The sequence below is a fragment of the Pinus tabuliformis genome, chromosome X (genome assembly GCF_031772625.1).
Source record: "Pinus tabuliformis cultivar Carrire ecotype Pingquan chromosome X, CPIR1, whole genome shotgun sequence".
Taxonomy (NCBI): domain Eukaryota; kingdom Viridiplantae; phylum Streptophyta; class Pinopsida; order Pinales; family Pinaceae; genus Pinus; species Pinus tabuliformis.
In genome coordinates, this window is record NC_142308.1 from 1,014,467,599 (window position 1) to 1,014,490,603 (window position 23,005).

The following is a 23,005-nucleotide window of genomic DNA, read 5'->3' on the forward strand; positions in this document are numbered from 1 at the left end:
AACAAAAATAATAAAGCAAAATGAAAAATAAACAAGCAGTAAACAAATTATGTACATGGCGCGGGGCGCGGCCCCTACTTACTGAAAGTAGTATTTGAGATCTTGGTCGTTGACAAGAAGGTTGTCAATCCTCCTATCAAGTGATTGCAAATGGTACGTGTGTGGGCCAAGCTTTTCCTGAAACAGTGTCAAAATATCAGGTTCCACTACCAAAACTTGGTTGTATCCTGAAAGACCAATGAGAAAAGACAACATTCCTGCTCCAGATACTACGTGTAATATAGGTTCCATTGACGACACGATGTAGTTGTTTTTGTCTGGGGCGCAGTTCAAGTTTCAGAATTCAATTCATAAGCGTATATCTGATATTTCTTATGTACAAGACTTAAATTAGAAACCCATGTAAAATGACGAACTCTGTAAGTGATCTGAGCATCCAATATCTTAGTCAATTCTTTCTATATAATGGGTTCAAGTGACGGATTTACTTTCCTCAGTTTCTATTTTAATGACTTGACCCCTTCTTTGATTGGAATCACATGTTGGATTATATGTGTGTCGTATGTTTTCAAAAAATCATATGTCCATTTGAACACATCTCGGTACTGTTTGAACAAGTGGACAAAAACTTTTCGCTCCTGTGGTTTGCAACACATACCGAGATTGACGAACCTCGGATCGTGGTTTGTTCCCAGGTTGATATGTTCGTACATCATGGTGGAACTGTGGGTTTTTTTGTTTCTTGGCCCTTGGAAGTAGTTCTGTAAGTCATAAAGCTTATCAAGAGGTACCACACCCTTAGGGATGAGATTGCCTTTCTTTTCATCAGCTACATCTTGTAGAGACTGCTCATTCTCATCTTCGTCAATCACTACATCCATGAAGGCATCAGTGTTGGCCATGAAGTGTAATATCTATTGATCATCATCAAAACTGTGTAGATTAGTTATGTTATCAGGGCTAGAAGGCTTATAGAAAATTTCAACAGTAAATCTATCCATAAGTGGTGTCATCCTAGTAGTTGTGTTTGCTAAGGCATCGACAGTTGCATTACGTGTTCTTGGCACAGTAATGATATTGAAAACTTGGAAGTTAGAGATTAATCACCATACCTCTTGCTGATAACTTTTGATATGAGGTGAAAAACAGTGTATGGTGTTACGTACCTATTGTACCATGAATTTTGAATCACCTACCACTTTGAGAGTGAAATGTTGAGGCTAACGGATTTGTGCAAGCCCAACACGAGTGCTCCGTATTCAGTAGTGTTGTGCGTGCACTCGAACTCCAATCGACTTGAGATCAAATGTTTCATGTGATTTGGGTCTATTAAGACATGGCTAGCTCCAGATCCATCCTGTGTCTTTAATCCATCAAAATACATGGTCCACAAATTGTCTGTACACAAATCGCTTAACGCGCTAGTACTATTACTGCTACTGCTACTGCTTCTAGGGTTATAATGTACTGTACAAGTTTCATTTCCATTAGTTGGGCAATGAAGGATACCCAACTTCGTGTTTGGTGGGGTTGTAGCTGGTTGTGTGAGATAAAACCCCAATTGTGCTTCCAAGAGGCAGTTGTCGAACATGAGTTCCATGAAAGGCAACGGTTCATTCTCACCATTAATGGGAGTGACATTGTGTTTCATGTATCTCTTGGATAACACCCGAATCTGATTATTTCTACCATCGTATGGAAACCACAAGTGTGACCAGTCTATAGCAAAGTACCCATTCAACTTGTTGGACCAGTCTCTGCTAAGAAGTAAGTCATATGCTTCTGGTATGTCCACAATGAAAATGTTGATGCACTAGTGAACTCGACCCTCATGAGATAATTGGATGATCACGTCCTGAAGTTCACCAATGGTTGGTACGCACGTTTGATCTAGTTGGATGATCTGCGCAGATGTCTTACTCCATTGTGCATTGATCTTCTTGGAAATGGAGAGTGTCATGATGTTTCTTGATGCGTCAAAATCAACCAAACAGTTGTGAACCTTACAATTAAAAATTTCAAATGAAAGCATGAATGGAGGGCAAACAGAGTTTGCTTCTTCCATTCGAAGTGTGTTGAGCGCATTCGTGAGTGAACCGAGAGATGTGCTTGTTCCCTTTCTAGTAGGGGTTGTGCTACCTATGGATGTTTACCCCAATGCGCGCAGTAGAATATCCCACTAACCCTGGATCTTAACTAACTCAAACAAAGAGATGTTTGCACAAGTTTTCTTCATATCTTCCACAATATTGCAATCAAGAGTGGGTAAACTCACCGAGATTTCTGGGTTTAGACTCGTGTTTGTACTGTCTGGCGAAGTGTTCTAGATCTTACTTCTCATGGACGTTCTCTTGTCTGTAGCTGTCTCTCCAGACTTGCTTTGAGATTTCTACTTTAGGACGGTTGGTGGATCAACCTTCCTCATCAGCAATTTCAGGTTTTCTCGCACATCCCCAGTAATATGGGGAGCCCCTTTGACTTCTAAGATTGTATCGACCACTTTTCTTTGGGGGCTGCTTCTCGGTGTTTATTTTTTGTGTTGCTTGCGAGAATTGATACATGTTGATCACCTACCTAGTGCTCGGTGCCTCATCAGATGCAGCATCTTCCTCATCATCTTCATCTTCCAGTTGACACTACGCATTGTTTACCACATTTGTCATATTGACACACATCGATTTCACACCTTGTTTACATTTCGGACAAGTCCCTTCCAAGTGACGATCTTCATGAAATGAGAAAAACTTGGAATTCACGAACATGTTCACATGGAACACTGGGTTGGAGCTCTATACAATTTTAGCTGGGGAAGCGGTTGCTTCCAAATGGCATGCTTCCCTTCTGTTGTCTAGGATGTTGGCTACTAGTAGATGTCTCGATATTTTGTTGCTTTAGCTCAGACATCTTTGTTGTCAAGTTCTTGACAAGATGAGTAAGGGTTTCAATGTCACTTGCTTCCTTGTCTTTACCCTTTCTCACCGCAGCCTGGGGCTTCTTGCTCATACCTTTGGAGTCTTTTGCTAGTTCATCATCCTTGATGACCCCAATTGTGCGCAGGTATTTTTCCACAGTGATTGCCTCTTCACAGTTCTCAAGTAATGTTGGTTTCGCAACTCGCTTAACGAACTACGCAACACTAGTTGGCAATACAGACGTATAATAGTCGACATTGATGGAGTCATGAGGTTTTGTGTCTGCTGCAAACTTGTTTAAGATGTGTAAAAAACTCTGATTAAAATATTTCACTTTTTCTTTCAACTCCATCTTCAAACTACCCAACTCTTTGAACAACATGGCAGGGGTCTTGTCATCAGCAAATTTTTCCAAAAACATTCCTTTGAACATACCCCAGTTATGGATGGAGTTGACAAGAAGGTTTTGATACCATACCGTTGCTCGGCCATCCAAGGTACATGGAAACAATATGCATGCAACGTCGTCGTATTGTACCTCGAGTGTCTATAGTTGTCAGTAGAAGTTGTCCAAGTGGTCTTCAGCCTTTACTGCTTTTCCAGGGTCATACTTTGTCAACATCTTCTCTGGGCACTTTGGAATCTTGTGCAAAACACCCGGGAGAGAATGGTCCTTGAGTCATCCATTCTAAGTTTTGGTTAGCCATGTCTTCTTATTCTTCATCCTCCTCCTCTTCTTCAGAAACTGATGGTTCCGGCTCTGATTCTATTGGTTCATATCCGCCTCTACCTCCTCCACTACCTTCCCCTCCACCTCTTGTACCTGAATCAGAGCCCAAGATCACGAGAGTGTCATGTTCTCCCTGTCGGAAGACAGGAGGTTCCTCCTCGTTCTCAATAACTTTTGCCAGACCTTCGAGTGTGGCAATAACTGCTTCTTCCACCGATGAGGGAAAAACTCCTATGGGAGTGGTATTTGTTTTCTTTGATGTGTATGGGAGATCTTGTATTCTTGGTATTAGTCTGAATACTTTGGAAAACTGACAGGTGATGGGACAGACATAGTGGAGGTGCTGATACGAAATTTTGTGTTCACGTCTGGGAGGTGAGGAGTAACCAACTGCATAGTTGCATGTAGGTCAGAGGGAGTGCGAGTTACTTCCTTTACCAGATGATTGATGAGTGGGGGTGAGAGGAAATTCAGCCATAAACAACTAGCGACCCTCCTTATAGCACCAGAAATGTTGATGGTGTTGGACCCACCAACAATCAGTGGATCTTCCTAGTATGAAGTCCCAACTATACCTCACACTCTTTAGTGTAGGAGTCCCATCCAGTATGATGGCCCAATTGCCATTATCTTAAATATTTGCCTTAGCTCTTGCTTGTCAACACATGAGAGTGGTTTAATTTGTCTTTGAATAGCGAGGTTCGCATGCCTGATGAGTGCTTAGTATCACTTGTGTCAAGGTTCTTTCACTGCATAGGGAGAAGGTGAAAGTGAGTCTCAAGTCAAAAGGGAATATTCCCAACTTTGTTAGAGACACACAACACAATAGGACATGCATAACTTCCAGCAGAGTAGTCCACACAGATGAGGCAGTCACAAACATGAGGTGAGCAGATAGCACATACAACACCCAGTGGAATAGTCCACACGAGTGCGGCGGCCATTATAATAAGTTTATGAAAATGAATCTGTCCAGTGTCCAGCGGAATATTCCACACGAGCAAGACAATGTTAACAATTGATATAACACATTTCCAATAGCATATGTACTAAAACAACTAAAATAGTTCAACTGTCTTAATACAAGTTAAAGCAACATGCATTACAAGCGTCCAAAGAATAGTCTTATAAATGAAAACAATACATGTGTGAAAATGTGCTGGCCTATTAATAGGCTTCTGAATTAAGCGAAAGCTCCAAGACACATGCATACACCATTACATCACTAACCCCGATAGCGAGGCATTGGAGTCATTGCTCGCTCCTCAAAGAAAAGACTATAGACTCTCAAGGCTATGTGGGAGGAGCCAAGGTGAAAATTCCTTTGGATGTATAAATGAGGGTATATATAGCCAAGGGTGAAACTGACCCTTGTGACTGTTCGACTTCCCTCATGATTGTTTGACTTACATGACTCTTCAACTTTACATGTGGGTCTCTTGGACTTCCACGTTACATTACATTGATTACATCGCGAACACAACTTGTACACACAAAGACATACCTTCAATATAGCCAAAACATGACCGCAAGAATGACATTGTGACCAACATGCTAAAATATGTTTGGTGAACGGTCAAGCGAACAGGGTGGAAAGACTCGACACAAGCTCAAGGGATGAGCCTGAGTGTTTGCAAACATCAACGAAAAGCCAAGGAAGGCTCTAAAATTGGATGCAGGCCAAAATTTTGGAGGGTATTGCAGCTGCTACAACACTACCTTACTCTATGAAGATTTCACAATTATACCAATAGGGTTGGGGTGAATCAGTATAATACAATTTTACATTATTTAAAATATTCAATGACAATATAATACGCCAGTGACATGAGATCCTTTACCACAAGATATGCGCATAAACCCATCAAAGAGAAAACCACAAAAGTTCTTTTAATTGTTTTAGTTGTGTAGGAACCATCCAATTTTTACAATATTTGTAGTTATAAACCTACATGAGACACCATTCCCCTCAAATTTTCAAGCACCAACTTGTAGGAGACATCAATCCCCTCAGATTTTCAAGCCCCAATCTCCTTTGGATTTGTTGATCCAATCTCTTCTTCCTATTAGATATATATTTCATCACATCTTTACACTGGATCCAGAGGTGATTTATTTTATTCTCACACATTCAAACTTTTTCTATTATGATCTTCTTCCCTTTTCTTTTATTTAATAGTGATATTCTCTTTCTTGGTTAATTTTCAATCTTCTAGAACACTACATAGCTCTACGTGCTCCTTACTAGCCCATATCTCACACTTTTCATCCCCTACTTACACACACTTTATGCATATGTTTACTTTATCCTTATGCACTCTCTCAGATCTCAAGTCAGCTCTTTAATATCATTGTACTTTCAAATCACACATATGTTCTTTCACTCCCTATTATCACCACATCTCTCTTACAAATGGTTCATATTTATATATATAACAACCCTTTAATTATTCCTTTAAACCTTCCTTAGCACCTTTTCCTCACTGAGTGCTTATTTTCATTTCATCTCTCTTTTGCAGGACCAAGTGCTATGACCATTTTCTTAATTCATTGTTGTATTTTTTATATCTTATTTTCCATTCTTGTGTCAATAAGAGAGACCTTTGATCATTTCTTGTTAACCCTGATGCATACCTCTTCCTCTTTTATTTTCCCTTTTAGTAGGATATTCAACCCCAAGACACTGACATCTTGCACTTAGTCATTGTCATGCGGTGTACAACCCAGGAACTCAATTGCAAATTTTCCTTTTACTAGGAATGGTTATGGTCAAACTTTTAGAGTTTGTGATTCCTGAGGGAATCAGCTCGACCTACTTGTCCATGAGTGCTCAGGGTCGATTATTGTGGAATTTTCCTAAATTCCCAAGCCCCTAGGTGTCCATATACATTCTCCAGGAGGATGCAAAAGGCGTATATAATTCAAAACTGTCAAGGGGAGAAGAGTTAGTCAAAGTTATTATGAGTTATATCAAGAGAGAGAGAGAGAGAGAGAACTCATCCATATTCCTGTGTGTTGTGAGACTATCCATTCTTTAGGAAATGACCAGGATTGGAGGCTAAGGAGGAGTGATCAATACTGAAGGTATAATGTACTTATTTTGATTGTTTAATTAAAGTTTATGGTTTATCTTACATATATTTTGTGTTCATCAAATGTATGTTAATGCAACTATGGTTTATATATGTTAATATACCCCTACAAAAGGCAATCATTTCTTTGTTTGTCGGTTCTTGTGTGCATGGATTTGTATTGAAGTGGCTAGGAGTGAGATCTTCATGTGGAACCAAGTTTTCCAGCATCAACTTCATATCCAACAGTCTTCACCAACCTACATGCCTGGTTCAGGTATGTATTTGTTGGCTTTCTCATTGAAATTTTGTGCATGTGTTTGATTGGCATCTAAGGAATTCTCACTTTCCTCCACACATTGTCTTATGGATTTCGGGAAAAATCCATGGAGTTATTGCATGATATCATGTGATGCTCATTGGTGAATGTTGCCAAGTCACTTTTGTCTTGTTTCATTATATGTTCAATGGAAGTCTTAGCCTTAGTTGGCCATCTTCAATCCTTGTTGTCCTTTTATGTCATCCTTCCATGTGTCAATTGTACTTCATGACTTCATACATTCACATCATCTCTTGATCTATTCTGTGTCGATTGATGGGGGTACATTAAGGCCCTCCTTTAATGGATCTTATCCTGTCAACTTCAACGCATTATCCAGAAGCTCGATCTAGGAACCAATAGTACCTTGGAGATTGCAAACCTTAGTGGCAGGCTTCCTCACGATCGATAGCGGGTTTCTCCCATTGACTCTTGATTGGAGAGTCTGTGAGTGTTCAAAGTCAGCTCATTTATTCACACTTAGTGGATTATGCTAGGTACATTGGGGTCCATTTTCATCAATGGTGGATCCCCTCACATATACAAACAATATACCTCAATGACCAGTAATCAGGTGGTTTCTACCATGCTTGACATCAGCACATCTATTCACATATTGTAGATTTGAACCATTGGGGTTATGTAGAAGACCTTGAGTTAAGGACATTTCATTCTTATATGGCACCATTTTTAAGTTGTGTTGGAATTGTGTGTCATTTCATGCACTTTGAGGAGTACTCTGGGGCACCTCTCTTCTATGTGTTCATAGTCCTAGTGATGTATACTATGAAATAGATCCACATTGTATTTATTGGTGGCTATGATATTTTGGTTTGTCACATGGATCCACTGTGTATTCCTCGTGGCCATGTCCTATCATTTTATGTCATGGATCTGCAGTGTATAGTATGCCGTCATGTTCAGTTTCTCTTTATGACTAAGCATGGGTATACCTGACTCAGGGATGACATCACCATGGTTGAGATGTCAACATTTGGGTTACTCTAATTTAGCTCGCCAGTCTTGGCTCCTTCCTTCCATTTTGAGCTCTATATTTTTGTAATGCATTTTGGCCATTAGTTTCTCTTTTGACCTCATGCATCAGGTGGCAACGATTATAGCCTATTTTACCCACATTGAGTCAATATGAGAGACCTTTGACTTGTTGACCTTGATGCATAGATTTTCCTCTTATTTTTGCCTCTTTTACAGCATAGACACTAGTCATATATTAAAATCTTGTGTCCAAACTCTGGTTCATAGTGTACATCCTGGGTCCTTGGCTGCAAGTTTCCCTTTTACAACATGCGTCTTTGTTGAAACTTCTATATTTTTTCATTCCTAGGGATATCAACTCAGCCTACATGTCCATGAGTTGGCTAGAGGTCAATTATTGTAGAAGTTATCAACTCAGCCTACATGTCCATGAGTTGGCTAGTGGTCAATTATTGTAGAAGTTATCAACTTGGCCTACATGTCCATGAATTGGCCAGAGGTCAATTATTGTAGAAGTTTCCTAACTTCTCGAGCCCCTATATGTCCAGATACATCATGCTTGAGAGTGGAAAATGCCTATGTAATTTGATAATGTCAAGAGGAGAATGGCTAGTTTGAATTTGTGAGAGAGCTTTGTCATACTGTTTGGGTGCTTCGAGACTACCTCTAGGGGGAGACTAGGATTGTAAGCTGAAGAGGAGGACTCTATGTTGAAGGTCTATTATTGTATCATTTTTATCTTTTAATGAAAGTTTATTCATTCCCCCTATAATATTGATCTCTTTTGTCTTTGATATATTATACATTGGATTTCAATTATCATCAAGCTAATGGATTTTACAGTAGATATGGTTCGGTAGATTTCTTGGTTGAATATGTGCAAGTCTTTAGCATTCGAAAACTAAGAGTGAAATCATTTTTTGTGAAACCCTCAAGCTAGTTGCACCAACCAATCAACGACCTCTTTGATTGAGATACACTCCATTATCCATCCTTTTGTAATTCCTATAATTATACACATGTATTAGAGATTGGTTTAATCACATTTTTATCCTACATTATCTAATAAATTCTAAACAAAACTCACATCACAACAACTCCTTGTACCAAATTCATTTTGGATATATATATAGATATATATATATACTCACATCACAACAACTCCTTGTACCAAATTCATTTTGGATATATATATATATATATATATTCCTCCTACCAAATTCATTTTAGTTATATATGTATGTAGATATATACACGCTTAACATGGTAAATTCCATATTGCAAATCATTTGAATGTCATAAAAACAAAATTCAATATCTCAAACCACCAACTTTCCAACCTACATTTAGAGAAACATGTTGGAAAGACCAACCACCTAAGTTATTTAAAATGTAACTTTTGGAAATTATATAATACATTAATATTAACCATTTCAAGTCTTATGTGAACCACTTGAAAAAAAGGAACGAAAATCCCATTTATATAAGCCTTAACACGTTCTTTTAATTAATGAAATAAAATATTAAGTATCATTTAATGATATACCTGCAAAGGCTCTGAAGAGAACAACGTTTGAATGTCAATTAGCAGATGGCCAAAAGCCGGAGACTGCAACAAAATACAACGTTTATGTAACTGTAAATTAAACACACACAGGTAAAACTTCACACAAATTTTGTACTAGAGATGTCAAGATCGCTGTTAGAAAGCCAAGAGCATGCAAGGAGATGGACCATAATCCCATTAACGAATTTTGGTCCTTATATCTTCTCTTATTTTCCTTATATTGGAACCAAGGTTACATGAACCATCCATGAAAACTAGAACCAGCAAAAGATTTCTGTGTTGGGATGGCTATCATCTTTAAAAATTACACAATCAATATCATCGTATCACTGGATTTCCGTGATGAGAAATATTAAAAAGTAAAACTGGTATATTTCATTTATATTATATTAATATATTGATAAGCATCGTAATATATGTTTTACTTTTGATTTATTTTTAGATTTTTATAATGAGTTTTATTAGAAATTCAATTAGAATTATTGAAACTGCGGTTTAAGTTATTGAGTATGTGTTGGTTGAATTTACCTAAATTTCTTAATATTAATTGTCAATCGAGGAATGTAAATTTTGAGGAACTACATTGTATGCGTAAAGACTAATGACATTAAGGATTTTATTTAATAATAAAGAATGTAGGTCAATCAACATACTAGCAAGAAGTCAGGGATCAAGTCAATTGGAAACATATCTATTGGTTAGCCAAAAACCACAATAAAAATCATCTACTTTGTTTAACTATGAGTTAGGGAATCATATAGATTTCCTTTAGGTCTTACCTTTAGTGAATTTCATCCATTGAACTCGTCACTAAGAATACTACATTCAAAGACAAATGTTACAAAGTATCTGTTCTCTAGGGTGTTTATCGCAAAGCCCCTGATATTTAAGCCACATTCTATTTAAAGTTTCCTTTGAGGGAAAGCCTCTAGTGGCATAAACAAAGTTGCAATGCAACCAGCACCTTCTAGTGAGCCTGTTAGGTCCCTATAATACTAGTGATTACCCCATTACTAATGTAGTTGTATCCCTTATTAACATTGTTGTGCCCCTATTGTCCCCATATTGTTATTACTGTGCCCCATAGAATCCCTCTATTGTTATTTTTGTGACTTTATATTATTATTGTTAGGTCGGCTGGGTTATATTGTAACTCCTTAGACTCCTATATATAGAAAGGAGATTTTCTCATTTGAATTATCAAATAATCATTCATTTGTGTAATGTAAAGGAGGTTTCCCCCTCGAAGAGACTGAATTCTAAGGCGTTGATCTATATTTTCTATCTTTTTGTGAGTTGGTTTCATAACAGAGCCTGAGCAAATAATCAAAAGAGAAAACCCTGAACTAAAGGGATCGTTGGGCACAGATACAAGGCCCTTCCAAATATGATCATAGCCTTTCACACCTGAAGATTGGTGAGTTCCTATAACCATAGAAGGTTGCATGGTATCAGTTGTATCCTTCAATGATTGGTGTTACCTCTTTAAGCATAAATCCATGATTGAAACAGAGCAAGGAAGCATATAAAATCAAGCTACTAATAACCACATGATTTAACACATAGTTCTTCTTATAAGGAACTAATAGACCATGGTTCTTCTGCAGCTAGAGAGTTAGCTTTAGCTATCAAACTCCTTTGCTCTGTGAACCTATTGTGTATTATATCAACCCAAGCATAACATGTGAAACATAGAAATCTCAGTTAATCATTTAGTATATTCACAGGGTATTTGTTGAACCCCAAAATTGCTTCTTTTTGACAACTCTTTTTCACTCCACTCCTCCCTTTTTGACCTTCATAACTCCAATTTGGGTATCAGTTTACAAGGTTGATAGCATAGCAGGTACATAATCATCTTCTATTTCATAAATATCATTTTTCTTTATTATTTAACTCAATATTTACTTGAGCTACTAAATTATAGCAATTCTATAGTTGATGTATGTTTTTGCAGCTAAGACCAAGGTTTGATGCGTTACAAAGCTTCAGCTGAAGAACAGGGCATATGGGCAGTTGGTAATTAGCTGGGACAACAATGTGTTCCTACTTTCAGAGCCTAGATCGATAAAGAAGACACCCTAGCAGCTCGGTAAAAGGAAAAGTCAACCACTGTAAAAGGCGAAACCAGGTGAGTGAGATGGAGATTTTTAGCCTCGTGATTTGTTGCGTTGATAGAAAATCATGAGAAGATCACATTATCTTATCTTTCAAAGTTAATTTAGCTAATGTCGATTAGCATAAGGCGTAATGCTTTGAAACATTTAATGCGAGGAGTTTTATAAATATGCCTCTCGGCATAGCGAACACAGACTTGAATTCTATTATGTAAACACTCTGTTTTTATATACAAACATTGTTTAATTTTATTTCTCTATTGTGCGATTCCAATGTGTGGTTAATCATCTTGTGAAAGCATCATACTAATCCCTACTTCTCATAGGAGCGCCCCCTCGAGATAGTAAGGTTTTCTTTGATTTGTATTAGTATTTCATTATGTATTTCCTGTAGGATTTTTGTTAGTTCGTTTAATCAATTACGTTTTGATTTTTAGTTCTAAGTTTAAGATTGTTTTGCAACAAGTTTATCTAATCATTTTATTGTGGAAGTGAAGCGATATTTCTAGTGCACATGGAAAGAGTATAGGTTAACATATATTAGAAGCATAGTTTTACATTACAGTGATATCAATAGGATTTTGACTTGCAGAGTTAATATTTTAAAGTAGATTTATTTATAGCGTGATTTTATTTATCAACAAGAGTGATTTCATTTTATTGCAAGTGTGATTTTATTTACTAATAAGAATGATTTCATTTTAAAGCCTGTGTGTGTGTGTCTTTATTTCAAGCAAGGTGTAAGTGTGATTTTATTTTTAAGTGTGAAGCAAGTGTGAAGTTTATTTCAAAAATACTATGATCTTTCTTTTAAGCAAGAGAAATAGAAGTCTTTCCATTTTTATGGGTGATTTATTTACTTACATAGCTGTAGAGAAACATGTGCATTTTGATATCTCAAATTAACTTAGGAATTGTGTGAGTGACAAAAACCCTTAACACATATAGTGCACATACATTTCATCAGTTTACTAGCCCTAGTTGATAATTCATGTAAGTAATTTAACATCAATTAAATTACCAAACATTATTTTAGTACAAAGAACCATAAACACACAATTCATCAAATAATTCAACTGAGAAATAAATTATACTAAAAACACATCACACAAAGGGAAACATGGTTGGATTGGCCCAGCCCTTCCCAACCAGCACACATTTCCTAAGAGAAGCTTTAAATCTAATGAAAATAGCACACAAAGGTATATCAACAAAATACCAGTGGTAGATTCATATTACATTCTTGAGATTACATCACTTTCAAATATGCCCAACGGTCTTTCTCGATCCACTTATAAATAGAACTAGATGACAATAGGATTGATAACCCCATTTACAGAGAATATTGTTAATATATGATTTAAAATATACATTTTGATGGCTAAAGTGTTCATTGCAATAAGTGTAAACCAACAACATACAGATGATCTTTTGATTTTTAGAATAAGCATTATTTCTTGTGCATTTCCCTAATCTGGATTTGATAATCGTTTACAAATTTGGCAAGTCGTTTGCACAGGTCCACAATTTGGTGAATGCCTTTCCTTCCTAAACTTTATCTGGGGTTAATAGATGAGTCAAAATTTATTTTGTTCTTTCTTCAATAACCCTTGGTCTAGTTGAATAGGAGACTGAGCTTCTCGACAGTGTCTAGAAAAGAACCCACGTTTTGATTTCCATTCTAGAGGTGCACACGTATGATAACCATGGAATCGTATTATAGGAAATTGTGTAGGTTACAGGGCTTGCCTTCATATACCATCATTAGTGAAAATATTATAGATTAACCTTCTTCTAATGCATTAAAATAATCAACATTTGATAATAATAAAAACACTATTTGCCTCATGGCCTTTGTTTTCATCATTTCACTGTCAATATTGAAAAAAAGAAGGCCTATACCAGGAAAAAATTAGGGTCTATAGGAATGAAAGAGGATTTGATTGATATCAATAAGAGTGTTGATTCAGAGCCCAACATCTCCCCAACCCTGAGTCTAAATGTGTGTCCTCACACAAGCAAAACATAATTGATACAAGCATAATTACTCCTGAGCATCTTCTGAGCAAAAATTGACCCACATGAGAGGTTCCTGAAACTTTGGTAATTGACAATGTTGATTGTCACAGTGGCTCCATTGTTCCTCCTTGTGGCCTGTAGTTTCCTTTGTAGGGTCATTTTATCTATTTCCGTATAGTAATTTTTCCTATATCATTTCCTATCCATCTTAAGAAATTTCTTATTTTCTGTTGACAATTTAGAAATTTCTTTTCTCAGCTGCTCATATTTTTTCAAGATGGCACTCACTCTTAACATATCGGTCTAAAGCCTTAAACTCCTCAAATTTAGTCTTCAATCTTTCAACTTTTTGATCTTTCTTCTTCGATTTTGAGGTTGAGGATTTATCCAGCGTAGCAGAGGATGCAATAGGCTTTGCATGTTCATAAAAGTCAATAATGTGGTTGAAATCATCTGGGGTTGATGGACCAACGAAATATTGGTAGTCAAGCATTTTGTTCTAGGATGCTAGGAATTTTGTTCTTGGTTTTTTAAACGAATAGGTTGATAACTCTCTACCTTTTCCATGGCTATAGACAATGGACATTTGGTTGGAAGCAACTTCCTCAAACAATTCAAATGGTATGGGAGTGGATTTGTTAGGAGAGTGAGGGGACAGGGATGCAAATTTTCCATAGGATTCCTGAGGAGGAAGGCGAAGTGATGTAGTTTTTGTAGAGGGTTCTTGAAGAGGTAGGGGAATAGTCTTGGCTAGTTCTGGTAATTTCTTCTTCACCATACTTCTCATTACTTGGTGTAGTGAGAGGTTACCCCTCTGACTTATTGGATCTCTTAAAGAATTTCTTATGAGAAGTGAGGTATTCAACCTCTTGAACACTTTCACCCCCATCATCACTTGTAATTTTATGCCCAGATTCTTCCTTGTTTCCATTGTGAACTGCCTCAAATGTCTTTTTAGTAGGTTCTCATAGTGCTACTTTCAATAACCCTGGGATCATATTACCAAACTTCTTCTGAACCAAGAAAGCATCCTAATTATCTCCCCTTTTTCTGAAGTTCTTCCATAATTATAATTTTAATAAGGTTGTGGTGATAGACACTATGCCTTGCATTTTTAGGGTTATGATGCACTCACTTTTCCATGTGATCCAATCCTTTCTAGAGCATGTAAGGGAAATATATATGAATATAATATTAAAAGTGGAGTAGTAGTCTAATATGGTAAAGAAATGTGATAGCATGTGTGCCCTCACATGTTACGATTTTTTGTAGGATGAAAAGTAGGTTTCTCCACTTATCCATGATCCAGAAGAGTAGTACACCTTGTCCCTAGTCCGACTTTAGCTCTGTGGAGTTGAGAAACCTCATCCAAACCCCTTTTTCTACTTTTTTATTCTTAAACCAATAATCCCCCTATTTGTGGGAGTCTTGTGGCCTGAGCCATGGACTATTTTATCACTCCCATAACCAAGCTACCAACATGGGCCACTTCATCATAAAATCCTTGCACAAACACCATTGTTGCGACATCATCATACCCCCAAAAATTTTGGAGAAAGGGGAGACATCCTACAACCTTAAGAATGGGCTTACATGCATTATATTCTAAGAAACCCTCGAAAATTTTTCAAAGACAGGGGTTCTTCTCTAACTGCTCCCAATTTCCCCATATTATTTAGTGAATTGACGTTGATGGTTCCATCTCTCGGCAACTTCCGTTATCATCCAAACTCTGCGGGAATTGGGAAAGAGTTCGACACATGAGTGACGGTTAGAGGTAATATGAAATATTTGAAATGATTGTATGGTAGTTGAATTACGTTACAAGGCATTTAGGATGATTGTGGCTGCAAGCCTTGATGAGAAATGATGGTGCTCAATAATATACCGAGGAGAGGGTTGTCGGCCGGATAAATCGTTCTTGCGGACAAGACCGATCTCCCTAGTATCTACAGATATCTAGCGACAAGCAGAACAAGCAAATCTACCTTTCTCTAAATATTGCGATTTATAAATAAAAACCAAGAGGTGTCTTTAGACCCTACCTTAAGTCCAACGCTAGTTTGTGGCAGCCACGCTTCGACCGTCCAAATGAGTTTCCTTTTGAGAACCTGCAAACACAAATAAGCACACATCAAATAACACCTGCATAGCTAATATAATAAATCATATTCATCATGGTGATCAAGGAATCCATGAAATAAACCATACAAGACATATTATTGAGAAAAATAAACTTGATTGTATTAACTTTGAACAAAGAAGAACTTTACAACCTTGGTGCCTTGATGTTGTACAAGCTCCTCCCAGGGTCCAAGCAAGAATCTCCTCTACTTTGACAAGCCTCACACTCTTCCCAATAAGATCAAAAGCTATGTAATCTCTCCTCTCAAGCTTAATTAGTAAGTCTAAATTCCAACATCATTTACCCTCAAAAATATTCAGCTTTCAACCTCCTTAGTAACCAGCCCAATGCCTCATTTTATAGTGCAAAGGAAGGAAGTTACAAGTCCACCTATGAAGGGATAAAGTCCTCCTTCAAAGGGATAAGCTCCTCACATCAAGGGGTTAGCTCCTTTAGTTATGGAATGCATGAACCTCAAAGGAGTGAACTAACCACCTCAAGATTCCCTCTAGAAGCTTCCAGAAATAACCCAAAGTGAGTTTTTAAGAATGTACTTGCGCCTTTTTGACTTTTACAGGGGTCCACACCCATTACACAGAAACGGAGCGGGCAGGTCCGCAGGGGACATGACCAAGAGGTGCAGGACCGTAGGTAATGCTAAGAGAAAGTGCGGAACCAGAGTTTTAGAGATTTTCAAGGACTTTCTCTCATTTTTCAAGGCTTGACATGAAGAGCTGAGGTTTAAGACTTGCATGGGAGGAAAGTATGAGTGGTGATAGACTCACACTGATTGCAGAATGTCATGGTGACAATATTTTGTGCAACAGATTTCCCCCTAAAGTGTGAAGTCTGTAATAGATAGTATTTGTGATCTAAAAAGAGTGAAGTACTTTATCATTTCGAGGATCATCCTGTGGAGAGCCTGATTGGAACCTGTAAAAACATTCAATACAAACTATATATATATATATGTGTGTGTGTGTGTGTGTGTGTGTGTGTGTGTGTGTGTGTGTGTGTGTGTGTGTGTGTGTGTGATCATATCATCACTGAGGTAAGCATTCCCATACTCAGATCAAAACTAACTAGAAAACTAACTAAACTGCTCTGTTATAGGAATGATCTTGTAATACATCACAAGTATAGACATATGTAGACACAGTATGGGCGCAACCATCTGTTTATGAATAGTCCACTATATAATGAATAACAAAATTCCTCGCACCCTGGATGGTGGAAACTAGATCCAAGGTCTTGATTTCTACTTCCCAAAATAGTACGATTCTATCCATGTGAATGAATGTGTCGAAGTTGAACATGGTAGAAACCACTTGATTACCAGTCAATGATGTAAATTGTTAACAAGTGTGAGAGAAACCACCAGTAATATCAATGGCTCTCAAAGTACTCAGTACAATCCATGAAATGTGAATAGATGAGTTGATGTCGAACATGTCACAGAATCCTTTGATCGAAGGTCAATGATGCAACCTGTCGTCGAAGGTGAGAAACCTGCCATTGAGGCATGCAGATTCCAAGGTACAAACAATTTCTAGATAATGAGCTAAAGTCGATAGAAAGTGATCTGTCGTAGGCAAGCCCACAACATGAAATCATAGATCAAGTTTGAAGAAATATGTTTGCAAGGACTGACTCAGGGATGGTCAAGATGGATGACAGATATTTTGCAGATGAATGGTTTATTTTCACCGACCTCTTGAACACATAACAACATTGCAGATGGTTTGGTGACAATTGACCGAAAGCTAATACCCAAAAACTGGTTGAAGACTTTTAATATGGTTTGATTAACTGTTAGGCAAAGGATTTCCCAACCCAGGTGAACAAAAAGTGTCGTGTTCAAGAGTGGTTGAATGCTTTTCTAGGATACAAAGTATGACAAACAAGTTCATTTTTCTCTCTTTTCCCCCACCATTTCTGGCAAGTACCTCTTTATTTTTGACAAGCTTGAGGAGGATAACATTTGCTTGGTTATAAGCTCATCCTTCGGATGAGTCCAACTTAGTTTAAAATTCAAACCCTAAGAAGGAGTGGTTCGTTCCTGTTTGTAATTGAACAGGTCCTTTACTGTTAAATTTTAACGAGTTCAGTATAGGAGAAACTCGGTGTTTTTCAATTTTAGGGAGTCAGAAGAAAAACTTAAGAAAACTCCACGGTTGTCCTTTTTCGTAAATTTTTGTCTCCCAAGCCCGAAAAAGTATAAAATAATACTTGAGAGAACTGCTTGACCATTACGATCAAGGATTACTTTTCATAATTAGTGTCCCTGATCCGAAAAAAGTAAAAAAATGATCAAAGACACGTCGTTTTATAACCAATATCGAACTTGAAACGACAAAAATCCAGAAATCTTTTCATGTTTATACGGTCAGAAAAGAGTTGTAAGTGGACCGTCCTTTTAATTCTATTTTAGCGAGTTTAAAAAGGAAAAACTCGGCAATCTTTTCATATTTTACGAGTCAGAGTGCGGAACCAGAGTTTTAGAGATTTTCAAGGACTTTCTCTCATTTTTCAAGGCTTGACATGAAGCGCTGAGGTTTAAGACTTGCATAGGAGGAAAGTATGAGTGGTGATAGACTCACACTGATTGCAGAATGGGTCATCATTAAATTGTAGTGGTGGAATCACTGCTCTCATAAATTAACCACAACAATCAATGATTATATAAGTCGGCAGAAAAAACAAGGAAAATTACAATAAGTGAAAATGAAAATATATACTTTGTCATTTCATTGGACCAAGGCTATGTTGTTGTCGGTTCATGCCGTAAATACATTGGAGATCCTTTTAGAATAAATTTCTGACCCCAATTTTACCTTACACCGAATGCATCCCTATAACAACAACTTCCAGATAAACCTGGGCCTTATTGACTATAAAATGTTGGGATGGAACCATTGATAACACTTGGAACCTAGAACAAATATTGACATTTATTCTAGATTTGAATCTAACTGCTTTGGATTTAGATAACTTGATTGTTGATTAACTCTTTGAAAGAAAAAAAGAGCAAGGAGAGTGGAGGTGTCTAGTAGCTCCAGACTCATGCTTGTGACCATCAATTGTTGAATAGGATTGAATTTGCAGAACAATCCATTGAAAACACAATAAAGGTATTCTTGTAATTAATATGGTGATCCTGTAACAATGGTTATAGGATTGTATGAGAGTTATAGGAAGACCTATAGATTTCATAACCAAGATTGTTTGAGGTTGATGTTGTTATTTCGGAAATCGCCCATCTACAATTTGTATCTAATGAATCCAATCATTATTACAGCCAAAAGAAATTGAAAACCAAATGATGAAGATGACATAATTTTAAAAATATTGAGAGGGAAGAAATAGAAAGTTAGATCTGTATATCTTTATTTGCCTTTCTTGATACAAAATAGTGATTGCTGGAGTTGACGCTTATGCTGGTGATAATACCGATGTTGATGATGATGTTGGTGATGATGATGATGTTGATGATGATGTTGATGATGATGATGATGTTGATGTTGTTGATGATGATGATGTTGATGTTGATGATGAAAGTCCAAAAATAACTAAAGTATAGGTTTGTGTCAATTTTGGTGGGAATATCAGCAAAATGGATATCGACGAAGCTTTTCATCGACCTGCCTTACTACTAATCAATTGTTGTCATAAAATTTGGACATAGAAAAGATACCCATTTTTGAAATAGACCACTTTCCTTTCTAATAGTTAATGGCCTCCCTTTTATTTAGAAAAATAAATGAATTTTTCGAGAATGTCTACCCACCAGTCACCTAGTTTTCATAAAAACTCCTATTCAATTGTGCCAAAGGAGTAGCTTTTGCAATAGAACTTATTTTTTTCTTTACTTCTACTTTTTTTTTTCGACTTTTTTTTCTTTTTTTTATAAAAATATTAAAGAAGAGGAATATATTATGATGAAAATTTTTGGAAATGATGAGTTTTGTAGTGATGATGAGGTGCTTGGGCCACAGTTTTCATGAAAATCAAGGATAAAAATGTGATCAAGTGGAACTACGATTTGTAAAGAGTCCAGATTAACGAGAAAATCATAAACTTTGTTATCTTGGGTATATTCTTTAAATTGCATGATTTGATCAATGGAAGAAATAGACTAAACATTCTCTTCATCGTTATTAGCATTGTCAAGCCATAGGGTATTTTCAAATTCCTGAGAGGATTTTCTATGGGGATATAGAGTCACTTTCTTTGTTGATTCCCCATGTGAAATGTGCATATATAAGAAGCAAAAACTAATGTAGGCATCAGCAGTAGATAGCCATGGTCATCCCAGGATCATGGTCGTCACTGATTTTGTCAAAAGGAAATTGTGAGACATCCCAAGACCCCATTTTTTATACGTCATTTTGTCACCATTAGGAAAATGACCTTAAATTTGGATCCCTCGCTATCTAAAGAACCCTTCTTAGTAATACCCTACAAAATCAGAAGAAAAACCTTTCTGAAGATCCCAAGAATCTTGGATTACATTTCTTAAAAACCCAAATTTTAAGCAGTGCCGCACCTCTCCTAAATACAAATTGTGACACTACAAGTTAATTCATTGAAACTTGTTTAAAGTGACACATTGTTCTCCATTACAAAGTCTGATACCCCTTTCAACATGGGTAAAAATACAAAAGTAAAGTCTAGAACCTTGTTGAGGAATTTTCCCTCAACCAACTAGACCTCAAGCTCCTACCTCTTTGGACCTCATCCCAGGAATGATGGATCTCATTCCCCTTTATCATGGAATCAATCCCCTCTAATTGTGGAATTCATCCCTTAGAATATGGATCTCCAACCTCCTCTCCTCTCCCATAAATACAATGAAAACTAGAGGAGTAGCGGTTGGATTTTGAGGTACCCTTATGTTGTCAAATTGAAGATTGAAGCCTTATCATTGCAAGAGGAAGGATTGGAGATTTCTTGGAAGATAGCTTATTACATCAAGGCTAAAAGGGTTGTAATCGTGTCTTCCTATTGTTAATACAAAGTGCATTATTTTTCTCATATAATGCGTTAAATGGTGATATATATATATATATATATATATATATATATATATATATATATATATATATATATATATATATATATATATATATATATATATAAATGTATGTATATATGAAAAATCCTTGATATTTAGGCTATAAATGGCTTGAATTCATTTATATGTATATTGTATGCTTTGATCTTGTGTTATTTTTGTCATTGCAAATTCCATTTCAGGAGTTGAAAGTGGAGTAGGATCTCAAGTCAAGGCTAAAAGGGTTGTAATCGTGTCGTCCTATTGTTAATACAAAGTGCATTATTTTTCTCATATAATGCGTTAAATGGTGATATATATATATATATATATATATCAAAACTCCTTGATATTTAGGCTATAAATGGCTTGAATTCATTTATATGTATATTGTATGCTTTGATCTTGTGTTATTTCTGTCATTTCAAATTCCATTTCAGGAATTGAAAGTGGAGTAGGATCTCAAGCAAACAAAGGATTGAAGACTTATTTCAGTCATCGGGTAAGTTTACCTTTGAATGATTCAAGTATTTTCCAGAGAAGAATTAGTGTATTTTGTCTTGATTGTTACTAGGCTTGGTTTCCAAGCCTAGGTATATCTTGTTATGTCCACAAAGCGAGATTCATCTAGATAACAATTTGGCAACTCCATTGGGGAACGATTGAGTTCTTCAGTGGCTTTCTTTGCTCATTGTGGCCTTCCAACATTTCTAAGGTTTTGTTTTGATCCTTAAAATTCAATTTTTAGAGGCCTTTCAATAGTTTTTGGTTTTTTCTTTGAGAATCTTCCTGTCGCACTGTGCTTTCAACAGCAGAGCAAGACCTTGTGCACTTTATCTTTATGAATAGTGTGACATCGCATTGGTGTCAACTATGTAGGTTAACAATCTTAGAAAATTCAAATAACTAAACTTTTACCTTCTAGGTCCGTAATTTTGCTAACTGTGATTTTTTAGGTTTGTGTTTACCTGAGAAAAGTCAACATTAGCTTTGAAATTAATGTTTTTGTTTGCCTCCTTGAGAAATAAATTATCTTTACATTTTAGGGTTTTTGTTGTCTAATTGATATGTTGATCTATTAAGAAGAGTCGTTGAATTTTAAAATTGTTTTCTCTTCTTTCATGTGAATTGATCAGAACATTTATTCTTACCTATTGTAAAGAATTATTTCATTATTTGGAAAGCTAGTGTTCTCATTGAAAGATAGCTTTGATTTGTTTTGTATGCTTGTTTTGAACATAAAACGAAAATTTGCTTGAATTGAGTTGCATTTGAAAATTAGTGCATCAGAGGATTTGTGATATTTTTCTCTTGTTAATCAATTCTTGCATTATAGTGTTTTATTTTGAAAGAGTGCTTTTGGAATCATTTGGGTTTGAATTAAAAGAAATTTGTAGAAGATAGAATTTTGCATTCTTGGAAATTGAGTGAAATCTTCTCCCTTTCGTAAATAGGATTCATCGAAGTGAAAAGGATATATTTCATGTTAGCTGCATTGAAATTGAGTTATTACATCGGTTGATTATCATACATAATTGACTGCTTTCATAACAAGAAAAATAATAAAATCATTTAAAATTTACCAGGGCATTAATTAATAACATCATATTTAGTGGATGTATTTTAGAAGACGTGTTTTAGCATCTATCCACATAGGATCAGTATATTGGAATGCTTCCCATCGTTTAGGATGCATTAGATAGCACTAACACGCACTGAGCTTCCACATACTCTTGGTATATCGGAAGACCCACTATAGGTTGAACACAACTTTCGGGGAGCTTTCCTGCTCGTACTTAACGGTATATTGTAGTTCACAATGACGTGGTAATCTTTCATACCTAGTACCCCTTTTATTGATTTTGTTTATTTTAATTCGTAAAATTATAAAATTAGTCATTATATACTAGTAATATTTCTTCATTAAAAATTCATTGTGGCGTATCAACCTCAACGTTCTCGTAGGATGTAGGGTTTACCAGTTGAGATTACACCTGACTCATCCAATGTTATGAGACCTACAGTTACAAAAGTTGAAATAATAACACATGACACATCTTCACCTAGTGTTACAGGACCTAAAGTAACTGTATATG